This window comes from Vicia villosa, linkage group LG2 (assembly GCF_029867415.1).
Source record: "Vicia villosa cultivar HV-30 ecotype Madison, WI linkage group LG2, Vvil1.0, whole genome shotgun sequence".
Taxonomy (NCBI): domain Eukaryota; kingdom Viridiplantae; phylum Streptophyta; class Magnoliopsida; order Fabales; family Fabaceae; genus Vicia; species Vicia villosa.
This window is the reverse complement of record NC_081181.1, coordinates 74,613,896-74,628,891: the sequence shown is the minus strand read 5'-3', so window position 1 is coordinate 74,628,891 and position 14,996 is coordinate 74,613,896. Positions and strand designations below refer to the sequence as shown.

Here is a 14,996-nt window from a genome sequence, read left to right as displayed (position 1 = left end):
TACTCTATGGTTGTTCTGTCTGTCTGGCATTGGATTGTTGTCTGTTTGTGTATGCAGGTATTTCCTTGAAAGTCCTTGATGGTTAATTCCAAGGCATTGAGATAAGGATTTTACCCGAAAACAGCCGTTACTCTGCCCGTTTTTTCGTCAAAATTTTAATGTGCTTAATGCAAAGTGGTGCTAAAGACAATAAGCTCATCTGGATCCCCAAGTGGTAATGTGTTGGTTTGGTATTGATAGTCCAAAGGATGGGAAATCTACCTTGACTCTTAATGTCAAGTGTTGGCTTCTTATTTCGGTTAGACCGTTTCTTTCCTTAGCTTTTATTTTATGCACTAGGTTAGCCTCTTCATCTCCTCCCACTTCTTAGATTTTCAAAATATTCTCCCTTTTTCCAAAATCTTCTTATGTTTGCAACCTTTTCAAAACCTTTCTTAAAAATATCTTTTGCCCTTAGTGGCTTTTCTTCAAAAGTCTAGACACGATTAATTGTTGTAGTGAGTTGTGATACCCCATGATTTTGAAATTGATTGATATAATGAGATCTTTTCCGCGTGAGAGAGCTAGTGGCATACTCGTTGATTTTATCCGAGTTGGAGCCCTTCTTTCATTAGCGATGCAAAGAACTCATTTGTTCTCATGCTCAAGATCAATGGCTGAGTATTCTCTCCGATGATGATAAAGTGTTTATTCGTTTTTAAAACGTTTTCCCTTTTAAGACACTACAACACGGAAGACCTTTAAAAGCGCTTATTTTGGGCTTTAAAAGCGCTTTAAAGTGCTGTCAAAGCCAGCGCTGGCGTAGGTAACAAAAGCGCTTTTGAAAGCGCTCTGGTAGACCCCCCCCCCCCCCTATAAGAGCGTTTTTACCAGAAAAACATTCTGGTAGACCCCCCTATAAGAGCGCTTTTCTGGAAAAAGCGCTCTGGTAGCTCCCCCTATAAGAGCGCTTTTTCCAGAAAAGCGCTCTGGTATCCCCCCTATTAGAGCGCTTTTTCTGGAAAAAGCGCTCTGATAGCCCCCCCTATAAGAGCGCTTTTCCAAAAGCGCTTTCGTAGGTTGCGGTTTTTTTTTATTTTTTATTGATGAAAAAGGCTTTCGTTCGTGTTTTTAATAAAACTATTATTTTTATAATTTTTAAACCTGCATTTTTGGCAGCATTATTTCATGAACCTGTAATTTACCATTGTTATCCCATAAAACTTATAATTTACAATCATAATCCCATTATTTCAGTAATCTCATTATTTCAACAAGGAAGTGATTTCGATTATATACAAAATATTAATATTACATTATATACCATTGTAATTAATCCAAAATATATATACACCGATTCACATATCTCTAACATTACCAAAACAACTAAACACATTATTTAAGCCTACACTTTCATTATCTTGCTCGTCATTACTTCCCGAATTGCTATCGAACTTTTCACGACTCTTTGATTACAGCCTGCTGTAATAATATTGATCCTATTGAAAGAGTTGAAGCAACCAAAACACCCTGATATTATAGTTAACCAAATAGATTAGTAGCAGGTTTAGACTAAAGATGCAGAAGATTCACCTTCCTCCATATAGCAAGAAGCCTATTGCAACCACAAATGACACACCTGAACAAGAAAAATAAATTTTCATTAAGAAAAACTATGCATATGTGGCAAAGCTCAGTCCTAAGCTCTCAAGTGTATGTAACTAAAACTATCTTTGATTATAAATCTAACCTGCAACAAAAGTCTTTCCAAAGAACTCCACAAGCTATCATAATTATCATCTTTATTAAGAATGAGACTAAAATACAAATGATTTATGAGTTTTATCAAATTCTATATTTTTTTAAATCAGATAGTTAAGACAAAAAAGTATTAATTTTGTTTGGTATGTTATTTAAATATCACTAGAAACACTGTGAATATATATAAAAATCTCATTGAACCTAGTTAATATTAACATATCATGCTTTTCACGTGGTTTTTTTGTAGGTAGTCATACAAAGACAATAATGTTAGGTAGTAGACATAAGATAGACGGAGCATTAAATAAGTCACTGTTTTTATGGATTTGTACATTTGCATTTTCTATAAACTTCATGCTCTCATGAAGCTAGATATTTATCAGCTCCTTCATACAAACAATGAGTAACAGATCAATGTTATAAGTGTTTAGTGTTTATTGATTCTAAGGTTATTCATGTTGAATCTACACCACAACTCCTCCATATCATAAGAGAGAGTTTATACTTTTGTCTTAAATCAGAACTAGAATAAGGAATTGTAGTATATGGTAGATTGAAGATTCAAGTTAATGGCTTACATTTTCTTATCTTCCTAAAATATGCCATTGATTAGTACTCAAATTTCAATATATATATATATATATATATATATATATATATATATATTTCTGAAGTTACTTATTATTATTAATTTATAATAGTATTATATTTTATGATGTTATCCATCCACACACAGTTATACCAATTTAAATAAATGGTTTATAGATAGAGGAGAAGAATTCACTGTCAATACCTGTTACATTTTTGCTCTGAGTAAGCTGGTGGAATTCAATCTCAATGATGAAGTTCTGATATTGATGTATAAAATGTGGTTGGTTTGGAGATTTCAAAGAAGTGATGCCAAAATCAAAATGTGGTTGAATCTTTCTCTGCATCCATAAAACTTTTCTTCATCCTTTATTCCTTTTTTCTTGTGCAGCAGTTCATCATCAGCACATATTCTTCTTATTCTTTCACTGCATTGCACCAGACTCGTTGTAGAACTTGTCTTGATTCTAGCTCTGATCATAAACAATAGAGCAATATAATCCAAATCCAAAGGAATTTTTTCAAGAAATAAAGTTAAAGTAATTTAGCAGCTCATAAAAAAGTAAAAGATCAACCAAATACCTATAATCCTTTTTGTGGTTATCTAAACAACCATAGAAAAAAATTCAATATTAACTTATACATAGAACATTGAAACTTAACTTTCTATTTGTTCAATTTCCGCAAAAGGTACATGACTCGAGTTATTTTACATAGGCAACAAACGCAATCTTGGCAATATCAGCTCTATCATTGTCCCTTTGACATCCATTAGCTGAAGAACAAGTTTAAGAGTAGCCTCTACAAATGGAAGAACAGAAGTCTTGGAAGATCTAATAGCACCAAAATGAAAACCTAATTCAACAAATATAAAAATGAAAACCAACTTGAGCATAATCATCAATGGCAACTAAGAAACACAACAACAACAATTCAAAAGTAAAATAGAAGCAAAAAGAGGAAAAAATTCCGGTGAGACATTTTATCGAATACCTTGTGAGCAAGATCGAAAGCTGCATTTTCTTCTCTTCTCTTCATCGCTTTAACCAGTAAGCATTCCTCCATTCGCGTGACCTTTCTTCAAAATAACCCTCCCAGCCACAGTCAAATCCCGATCAAACCACGTGTGCCATAAAGCTCCTTTGTAGGTTTGAACTCCAACCTCCAATATTCCAGCCTTAACCACCTACATAAACCCATTTAAATTAAACCCTAAACCTCTCACTAATCCAACATCTGTCGACTAATCAAAATTAACACAAAATTAACTAATCACCTTTGACACCGATTTCAGTTTCAGAGAAGGACTATCCGTGTGAGCACCAAATATATGAAGTCCATTTCCAACAACATATCTGAGAAAAGATTTGAAGAAGATGAATTCATGAGACTCTTCAAAATAAAAGCAAATAGAATAAATTCATGAGACTAGATGAAGAAGATGAAGAGTTGGAGAGTTTTTGAAGTTCAGAGAGATAACGACGAATATATCAAAGTATAATGACCTTCAATCAAGATGAGAAAAAGGGTTTGGCGTCTGCGTAGATCTGAGAGGGAGAACAAGGGTTTCACAGAGCTGATCCTAAGATTGTGCCTTTTTTTCATTATTTATATTTTTTTTCTAAATATTTAACTTATATAAATCTTTTATGATTTTTTCTAAAATACTAGTTAATATTATAAGTTTTAAATTCCTTTTTAATGAAAGTTTACTATAAAAATAAATTTTATTTTTAGTTTATTTGTTATAAATTAAAAAAACACATTTTAACATCATTAATGTTTTCTTAAAAATTATTTTAACAGAATGATTTTAAAAAAAACAATTATTAAAAGTAAATTTTAATTGCACAATTTTTTTAAATATTTTTACAAATATTTACTTTTTTAATTTTTTATTGCAAATATTTTTACTTTTTAATTATTTAATATTTTAATTGGACAAATTTTTTTAATATTTTTTAATATTTTATTGCACAAATTTTTTATTTTTTTCGTTTAATTTTTATGCATTTTTTTAATATTTTGTAATAAATATAGAGATATTATAGATATTAATAATAAATTTTAATAATTTTTCAATCAATTTACGTTTAAATACTTTAATAATAAATTTTAATTTTAAATAAGCTACGACAGCGCTTTTAAAAGCGCTTTCGTAACTAGCCCTATACCAGCGCTTTTTAGAGAAAAAGCGCTTTCGTAGCCTACCCTATAGCAGCGCTTTTAAAAGCGCTTTCATATCTTACCCTATAGCAGCTCTTTTATAAAAGCGCTTTCGTAGGATCCCCTATACCAGCGCTTTTTAAAAGCGCTTTCGTAGGATCCCTTATAGCAGCGCTTTTTTTCCTTGTTTTTTAGTTTTGTTTTTAACGAGACCTATAGCAGCGCTTTTTTCTAAAAGCGCTTTCGTAGATGTGCTGCTAAAAGCCAAATTTGGTGTAGTGAGAGGAACTACATTAGCTCTGACTTCTCCATTGCACCGAGGAGGTATGTAGGCACAAGGCTTAATGTCTTGCCGAGCTTATTTTTAAAATAAAACAAACTCATTTTAGCACACACACAACAAAGATTTTCAAAAAGGTTCCTGTGGAATACCACAGATATGAGGGGTGCTTAAAACCTTCCCCTTGTATAATCAACACCCGAACCTGAGTTCTCTTTTTGTTTTTTTAAAACAAACTTTGGGTTTTACGTTCTTTTCCCTTTTCCTTTGGAAACAATAAAGCGCGGTGGCGATTTCAAACTAAATATTGAGTCGAGTCAATCTAATGGCTTCGTTCTCAGAATTTCCCCGCTACACTCTTCTATCCATTCTCTTCATAATTCTATTTAATTGCTTCCCAAGTAACACAATGGTATTGGACAGTCCTTCCTCAGTATCCAGATTAGCTTAACCTTTTTCATTTTTAGCATTGGATACAAAAGTTATGCTCTTGTTATTTTTCTCAAACTTGTTACTAATAGCCAATTCAAAATTTTGAAGTGAGCCAAAAACTTCATCAACCCTCATAATCCCGATGTCATGAGCTACTTCAATTGGTTGTCACCTTCATGTCAAATTTCCTAGGTAAAGACCTGGGAATATTTCTCATAAGCTTTTCTTCTGACATCTTTTCTCCCAAGGCACTAGATGCATTTTCTATTATCTTCCTCTGGATTCAAAGACATGTTCTCATATTTGTCCTTCTCATCAGGATGATCCCATCCTTTCAAAACAGCCTTCCAAGCTTTATTGTTCATGGATTTCAGAAAAGCCACCATTTTGACTTTCCACCCGTCATAGCTTGAACCATCTAAGAAATATGGTGTGTTGTTATATCCCCCCTTCCTTATCCATAGTACCTGAAAATATTATCCATAGAGTTAACCCAATAAATAGAACAAGGTGCCTGCTCTGATGGAAATTGAAATTCTGGCACTTGGAATACAAATGTCAAGACTGATGTCTCAAAACAAAACACAATGTCAAGACAAATGTTATAACACCTTCTTCTGACAGAAAAGAATTTTACCAAAATAGAAACGATACAGAATTAAATTGCAGAAGGTAACAGAACACAATCAATATTTAACTCAATTCGGTGTAACGTCACTAACTATAGGGGCTACCAAGCTAAGAAGGAAATTCACTATGATAATATCACTTCAAAGCCTACACAATCCCAGTTTACAACTTATCTCCTAATTACTACCTTGTACAACTTCTACTTAGAACCATATATATATGAGATCCACCTCTCACTTTCTACCAATCACCTCAGTGATAAAACCTAGTCACAACATGTGACAAGTGTAGCGAGGAAAATCTGAGATCGAAGCCATTAGATTGACTCAACTTATTATTTTAGTGAAATTGCCACCGCGCTTTATTATTTCCAAAGGAAAAGGGAAAAGAACGAAGAAAACCCAAAGTTTAAAACAAGAAGATATCTTAGGTACGGGTGATGATTATACAAGGCGAAGGTTTTAAGCGACCATCATATCTATGGTACTCCATAGGAACCTTTTTGAAAATCTGTGTTGTGTGTGTGTGTAAAAGAAAGGTTGTTTTTAAAATATGCTCGGCAACACATTACATCTTGTGCCTACATACCTCCTCGGTGCAATGGAGAAGTCAGAGTGAATGTAGTTCCACTTAAAAGGGAAAAGGTTTAAAAAAGGAATAAACACTTTATCATCACCAGGGAGAAATACTTAGCCATTGATCTTGAGCAGGAGAACAAATGGACTCTTTGCATCACAAATGAGAGAAGGGCTCCAACTCGGATGAAAATCAACGAGTATGCCACTAGCTCCCTCACGTGGAAAAGATCCTATTATATCGATCAATTTCAAAATCGTGGGGTATCACCACTCACATCAATAATTAATCATGTCTAAACTTTGCAAAAGGGCAACAAAGGGGCAAAAGATATATTTTCAAGAAAGGTATAAATATATTTTACAAATAAAAGAAGATTTTGAAAATCTAAGAAGGGGAGGAGATGAAGAGGCTATCCTAGTGCGTAAAATAAAAGCTAAGGAAAGGAACGGTCTAACCAAAATAAGAAGCCAACACTTGACATTAAGAGTCAAGGTAGATTTCCCATCCTTTGGACTACCAACACTAAACCAACGCATTACTACATAGGGATCCAGATGAACTTATCGTTCATCTAATATTATGGATTTGGCTCTTTCAAACCTATCAACATCCTAAATCCAATGATATTAATGAAGTAGAGGAAGAAGAGATACAAAAAACAAGGTTAAAAAGGCAAAAAAAACCACATTCTGTCAACTGCATAAAAAACAGTTATATAAATCGATTTGCACACCACAATTTTTCAAAAAAAACAGCAAATAAAGAGAAGAAAACTTGTTTAAGCATAAAACCAAACACATTGTGATCTTGGATCAACTTGTGCAAGAAAATATATCAAATGAGCAAGCAAAAATCAGTAATGTAGCACCTAAGGTGCATCAAACACAAACAACAAAGGATCACATCTTCGATTATGGAAAGGATCTTGATATTAACCAATTCTTTCAGAAACTTTGAATCTTCTTCAAGAACACACAACCACAAGCCTTGATCTCTCACAAAATTGATGAATAAAAAGTGTTTAGGAGAAAGTTTAGCTCAAAGTTAGTGAGGTTCAAGATGTAACTCACTAACTTTTATAGAAGAAGAGCTTTGAATGGGTTTAGAAAGGGATGAGAAGATAAAATGCAAGAGTTTCTTTGGCTTATCAAGCTTAATGAATGAAGAGGTGAGGGCCTCTATTTATAGGATTTAGGCTTGGGGTTAGTGGAGATTTGGAGTTAGGCTTGGTAAATGAAATTAGGTTTGGTAAATAAATGTGGAGCCAAAAATATGATCCAATGGTGTGTATGTCATCAAATGAGGGTTCATGATACAAATGATCAAAACATGTAGGGAATACAATCTAGAACATTCACCCCACACATGAAAATGGTGACACATTCCTCAAAAGCTGAAAATTGCCTTCATTTTTCAAAATTCGCACTGGTGCAATCGATTTACACCTTATGCAAATCGATTTACATACTTGAAAAAGGCAAAATCTAGTGCAAAAACAGTTATGCAAATCGATTTGCACTGATGACAGAAGCAAATCTAGTGCAGAAACAGTTGTGTAAATCGATTTACACTTTATGCAAATCGATTTGCACGATGAAAATGTTGAAATCTGCCCTTTTTTATGGATACTTTGACTTGGTACCTACAAAACACAAACATACAAAAGCACAAACCAATATTTTTGGTATTTTGGTTAGTATAACATATACAAACTAAAAAACATTGGTGCTCGATGATCCCCATTACAGATGAAGTGATCATACCACCAGAAATAAAGATTTAAGATTAAACTCTTGATTGATGATTGAGATGGAAATGATGTATGATCTTAGGGTCAAAAATTTGGGTATGACAGATTCCCTTATTTAAGTTTCTTCTATCCAGATATACGATGATTGTAAATATTCGTTTCGACGCGATCGAAGAGAATTAAATATAAATCACATAATGTTTGAAGCTAAGATGTAATTCAATGTTTAATGAATGCATATAACAACATATCGTCTCTGGGGAGAGCGAATGTCTTGTGGAAAGAACTCCACTGGGGGGAACAAGACTTCATTGTGGAAACGAGACTTTGCTACAAAAAGAAAACTTCATTGGGGGAAATATTTCACACCAGCGAGGCTAAGCCATCATCTTTCACTGGGGATGCGATGATACACCAACTTTCGTTGAGGGTGAGCTACCGATCTTTAACTAAAGGTAGAAAAGAGATACACTGACGTTCCACTGACGGTGAAGATATAACAAAATACACCAACGTTCCACTGAATGTGAGCTACCAGTCTTTCACTGAAGGTAGAAAAGAGACACACCAACGTTCCACTGAAGGTGAGCTACCAACGTTCCACTGAAGGTAGAAAAAGAGATACACCGACGTTCCACTGAAGGTGAGGATATAACAAAATACACCAATGTTCCACTAAAGGTGGGCTATAAACGTTCCACTGAAGGTAGAAAAGAGACACATCGATGTTCCACTGACGGTGAAGATATAAAAAAATACACCAATGTTCCACTGAAGGTGAGCTACCAACGTTCCACTGAAGGTAGAAAAAGAGATACACCGACATTCCACTGAAGGTGAGGATATAACAAAATACACCAACATTCCAGTGAAGGTGAGCTATCAACGTTCCACTGAAGGTAGAAAAGAGATACACCGACGTTCCACGAAAGGTGGGGATATAATAGAATACACCAACATTCCACTGAAGGTGAGCTACCAACGCTCCACTGAAGGTAGAAAAAGAGATACACCGACGTTCCACTGAAGATGAGGATATAACAAAATACACCAACGTTCCACTAAAGATAGAAACGAGATACACCGACGTTCCATTGAAGGTGAGGATATAACCGAATACACCAATGTTCCACTGAAGGTGAGCTATCAATGTTCCACTAAAGGTAGAAAAGAGACACACCGACGTTCCACTGACGGTGAAGATATAACATAATACACTAATGTTCCACTGAAGGTAAGCTACCAACGTTCCACTGAAGGTAGAAAATAGATACATCGACGTTCCACTGAAGGTGATGATATAACATAATACGCCAATGCTCCGCTGAAGGTGAGCTACCAACGTTCCAGTGAAGGTAGAAAAGAGATACATCGATGTTCCACTAAAGGTGAGGATATAACAGAATACACCAACGTTCCACCAAAGGTGAGCTACCAACGTTCCACTGAAGGTAGAAAAGAGACACACCGACCTTCCACTGGCGGTGAAGATATAATGAAATACACCAACGTGTAGCAACCTGCCCTAAAAATTTTGGATTTTAGAGTCGCCACCTATTCTACCAGGGCGAATAAGAAACCCTGCGAAGTTTAAAGATCTAGGTAAGTTATTATAATTAGGTCAAGGGAAGGTGTTAGGCACCCTTAACCCTTTCCTAAGGTTTTATTTAAGGCAAAGGTTTATGCCTTAAAAGTATTAAGGTAAGGTTTGCGGCTACGTAAAGAAATGTGACAGAAAGTTAATAGGGTAACCTTAAACCTATTGAAATTTTGGGGAAGGGGACTCGCCTTGGTTATCAAGTGCCAACATACCTCCTTAGGGAGGATCAGAGTCTATGTAGTGCGGGGATATGTTAGTGTTTTTTAGAGGTTGTATGCATTTGAAATTTGTATGTTAGAAGTATATTTTAAATCAATTGCAGTACGCAGTTTGCAATCAATCACAGTTTTGTGTAATTCGTAGTTTGTGAAAATGTTAAAGGTTTATTATATGGCATGCAACCCCACTTAATATTGTTTTGATGTTTCGTTAATTGCGTTGATCAATCGATTTTATCAACATAATTAACAAATTAATATAGAGCTAACTTTATTACTAATTATCCTAACCAATTGATTCGGTTAAAACCCTTAGCAAATTGAACCTGTTTTGAATAGATTATTTCAATTTAAATAAATAATTTATTGTTAATCATCGCAATTGATTAATTCGATCAAAACAATTAGTAAATTTACCCTAAACCTAAATTAGCTTGACAAGAATTAATTTTTGTCGCTAATCATCGTAATTAATTGATTCGATTAAAATGATTAACGAATTAAACCTTAAGTGTGAATATAAAATTATATTAAATTATTAATATTAATTTGAATATTTTTAACCAAAAAAAAATATTAGTAATCAGCGCGACTATTAAATATAATCGAACCAATTAACAATTAATTGCTTAAAATTAAACATATTATTGAAACAATTAATTACTATTCTCTTTAAAAAACGCAAGGGGGTGTGGTTTGTGAAAGGCTAATAAAACTAGGGGTGTGGAAAGCAAACGGGCTGGGTCCAAATGGATTCCAGATCCATAAGGTAGGGTCTGGATGAGCGCGTGGGGTTACGGTGGGATTGCATGATCTTGATCGTTGATCCAGATCTAATGGCCTGTACCCACTTGGGACATGGGCATATGGTAAGGGAAATGTACTGAATCATGTTCAGTATGCAAACCATGTGGCCATCAGAAGGCCACATGGCACCCATCGGACGGTCGTTGGGGATGTTAACCGATCCCTTCATTCCTTCTTCCTTTCATTTTTCAATTTCTTTCTCTCTCTTCGTCTCTCTCTCCCCTTTGCATTCTCTCATCTCTCTCAAAAAAATCATCAAACCCAGAAACCGGCCACCCCCAACCGCCGTCAACCACCCTAAACACCACCATAAATCCCAGTTCTCCGATGAATATTCATCGGAATATTCATACCTTCAACACCCCCAACCCAGAAACCGAAAACCCAGATGAAGATCCGCATGATCTTCATCTTTTCCGCTCCCAACCTTCAACCATAAGCCCAGAAAATCAATAGGAAAACAAGAACCCTAACCCTAACGCATGAACCCTAACCTAATCTTCATCCAAACCATTAGAACCCTAACCTAACCATAACACTTTTGAGAACCCTAGCCAATTTCCAGAAACCAACATTTAAACACACATGCAAACATCAACAACAACCCTAAGCTAAGTAAAGGATTACCTTTTGCCTTAAATTTCTGGATCGTGTACGCTCCAATCCTTATGCTAATCCCTTCTCTTTCTCTATTTTCAGGTATGATTCGGCCAAGCTCTTGGTGAAGGGTCTTGACTTTCGCGGCAAGCTTAGGGTTTTTGGATCTCCGATTCCTCCCCTTCTCGTCTCAACTTCTCTTCTCATTTATAGTCTTAAGGTTATTTTAGTTTTAGGAAAGATTAGATTATTAGGGTTTGATTTGTAATTGACTCACGAATTAATAAAAATTTGATTTGATTTTGTTCATGTTTTGATTCAATCTCTGGATTTGGGCTTTGCAAGTTTAGGGTTTCTGTGTGATGAGGGTGGGGTGGCGCCGCGGGTCTGAGGTTGGGGGAGATGAACAGGGTCACTAACCCTAGTCTTCTTTGTTGACTCGGTCAACACTCTCAATAATAATAATAATAAATAAAATAAATAAATAACAAATAATAATAATTGATACAAACTAATTAGAATAATAAAATAATTGATATAAATTAAATTCCCCTCTAATAATATCATTAATCAATTGAGAATAATATATAAATAATAATAGTATTATTAAAATAATATTAATAATGATAAAATTTTATTTATAAAAGTTTGAAAACTCAAATATATTATTATTATATTTTTTTTTAAAACAAGATTTTTTATAAATGGGCTTAAACTCTAACTGTCCCAAAGGACAAAATTTGGCAATACACCCCTCTATATTTTGAATGCATCTTTTTCTCAAAGATTTATAAAGGAATGGGCTTGACAATCTAAATGTCAGGCTCACTGACACCTCTATATATTTTTTTATACACCTTTTATGAATTAGGTTCAAAACAATATGGTAAATTAAGGGGTAGGACACATTGTTCCACTAAAGGTGAGCTACCAACGTTCCACTGAAGGTAGAAAAGAGATACACTGACGTTCCACTGAAGGTGAGCTACCAAAATACACCAACGTTCCATTGAAGGTGAGCTACCAACGTTCTAGTGAAGGTAGAAAAGAGATACACCGACGTTCCACTGAAGGTGTAGAACTGCATGTAAACGGTCACTTCTGCTGAAGGGACTTATCATTTGCTGAACTTCTTCCATTAACTGGATGCAAACTGTCACTTATGATGAAGGGACTTACCATTTGCTGAACTTCTTCCATTAACTAGATGCAAACTGTCACTTCTGCTGAAGGGACTTATAATTTGTTGAACTTCTTACATTAACTAGATGCAAACTGTCACTTCTGATGAAGGGACTTACCATTTGCTGAACTTCTTCCATTAATTCGATGCAAACTGTCACTTCTGATGAAGGGACTTACCATTTGCTGAGCTTCTTCCATCAACTGGATGCAAACTGTCACTTCTCATGAAGGGACTTACTATTTGCTGAGCTTCTTCCATCAATTGGAATCAAGAAGTTCACAAAAACTATTTTGTTGGGGATAAAGTCTGAGAGATTATCACTTGTTGTGAAGATAAGATTGATATGTGGAGACATACAAACTTGCTCAAATAAAGAGGCTTCCATTTGTTGTCGAAAAAAATTCTGAGGACAATACAAGTTGCTCAAATTCAAAACCTGCCCCTTGTTTTCAAGTACAATTTCCAACGGAGTGCAATAACAACACTGCTGGGAAATAAGCCTTTCAATATCTGATAAGAACATCAATCACAAACGAATTCTCCATTGTTGAGGAAAGAAGAATCCTCAAGAGGTGCAAAATGAAAGCCTTTTTAATCTAGGTTTCTAAGCCTAGAGAGGTTCCAACATGGTATTGTAAGAGATCAAAGTTCAACTCCAGGAACTAACTGGATAAAAACGGTCAAACAAGACTCTACCCAATGAGGAATAAACTCAACTGGGGTTTATTTCCATCCCAACAAATTCTGAAGAGGAACACTAAAACAAAATTCTTCCACGAGGACCAAACTCAGTAGGGAATTAGAAAGGATAAACACTTTCTGCTTAAGGTAGACACTCTAATGGAGAGAGATCATACACTTTGGGGGATCAAAGAGAGTCGATCAAAACATTAAGAAATGCAAAATGAATATGAATTTTTTTCTTTTTTTTTATTTTTATTTTTTATGCATGTGGAATGTATGAATGAATGAATGTCATGTATATGCTGACAAAACAAACACAAAAATACTAGGAAGTGACAAGACATCACAGTACAGACAGACACTCGACGAATATCAATAAGCTGGAGATATCAAGAAAATCCTTCCTTCTGAAGACCTATGCTAGGAACATAATTGCAGATAAACAGAGATCACTTAGAGGAACAAAGTCCTACTAGAAGGCTAAAGAGAAAGCTACTGACAGAGGAAAAGACCCAAAGTCACACTTCAAACATTCACACATCCATGGAAGGAATAACAACATGAACTCCGCATAGAGGGAACACTTATTGGAGATACACACCAAGCAAACTCTTTGGGAACTATCAATCTCTGCGAGGAATTACAAATCATCTTCTTTTTAACAAAAGGGTTGGATAACACATCCTTGCAAGCTCTATTATAGAGAATCGGAGAAAATTTCCTTGGAGAAAATCACCATTCTGAACTTGCAAAGGAAATAAGAATTTATCATCATAGCAAACAAGTTAACATGCGGAGGATTTTAGTTCGAAACTCAACACAAGGTGAGAAAGAAAACCCAACAGTCAACTGCTATCTCAAAACTTCTTGGTAGAGAGTGACGTGCTCTGGATTAATCAAGGAAACGATCTTTCAAGCTACAAAATTGATTAAGGTGACTTTTGGTTCACAACTTACCCCAGACAATATGGTCTATTTCTATCAGAGGGATTTGCCTCATGAGAATTCATAGGAATCCTTGGCGCCATAAGGAATAATTTGCCCCAGATTAACATATTCTTGGAGAGATTCTTCAAATCTCGACGTAATTGCACCAGATTGAATGAACTTGGCACATTCTTTTGCTTGACAGAGTCTTCAAGCTTTGCTCCATAATGGTAATCAAACTTGTAAGAGCAACATACTGGAAGAGAAACAAATTTCCCCTGGCAATGTTTTAGTTTTCTACTGATGATCAAATGCAAACTTCCTGGATGCCAAACAAATGTTTACAAGCAGAAAAATGTTTATTCTGAGAATGATAATTAAAATGCAACAATTATGTAAGTCTTGAAATTTTATTGAAAAGATGTTGCAAAATCTTAACGAATCACTGGTTAAGGAATGACATTGATTTTTATATGCATATGATACCAACACAAGTTTTCAGTATAACCAATGGGAGTCAGGAACGCTTTCTTTGTTTAAAGTATGTTTTCAAAATAAACCCTACTTCAATTAGGACTTTTTAGGGTTGTAACATGGCTTGGTTCACGGTTTTCAGAAAAAAGATTTTTAGGCTCAAAGTTTATTTAGCCCACCCCATCATCGTGATGTTCTCCAGTCCTATGTTCAGTTAACTTAACATGAGTATTCATCTCTCAAAAGGATTTTGTGCCATTAAGGGCCCAATGAAGCTTTATTGGAGGTCGTAGTCACCCTTTTTGTCTTCGTATTTGTATTCACACATATTTGTTCTT

The 14,996-nt window shown here is 34.9% G+C and overlaps 1 long non-coding RNA gene across 1 annotated transcript; it reads left to right on the top strand.

Annotated features, from left to right (window-relative positions):
- Positions 1-10,991: 10,991 nt before the first annotated feature.
- LOC131651511 (uncharacterized) lies at positions 10,992-11,696 on the top strand. Its single transcript, XR_009298414.1, has 2 exons — positions 10,992-11,405; positions 11,490-11,696. It is a non-coding gene; the product is annotated as an uncharacterized LOC131651511 (long non-coding RNA).
- Positions 11,697-14,996: the final 3,300 nt, after the last annotated feature.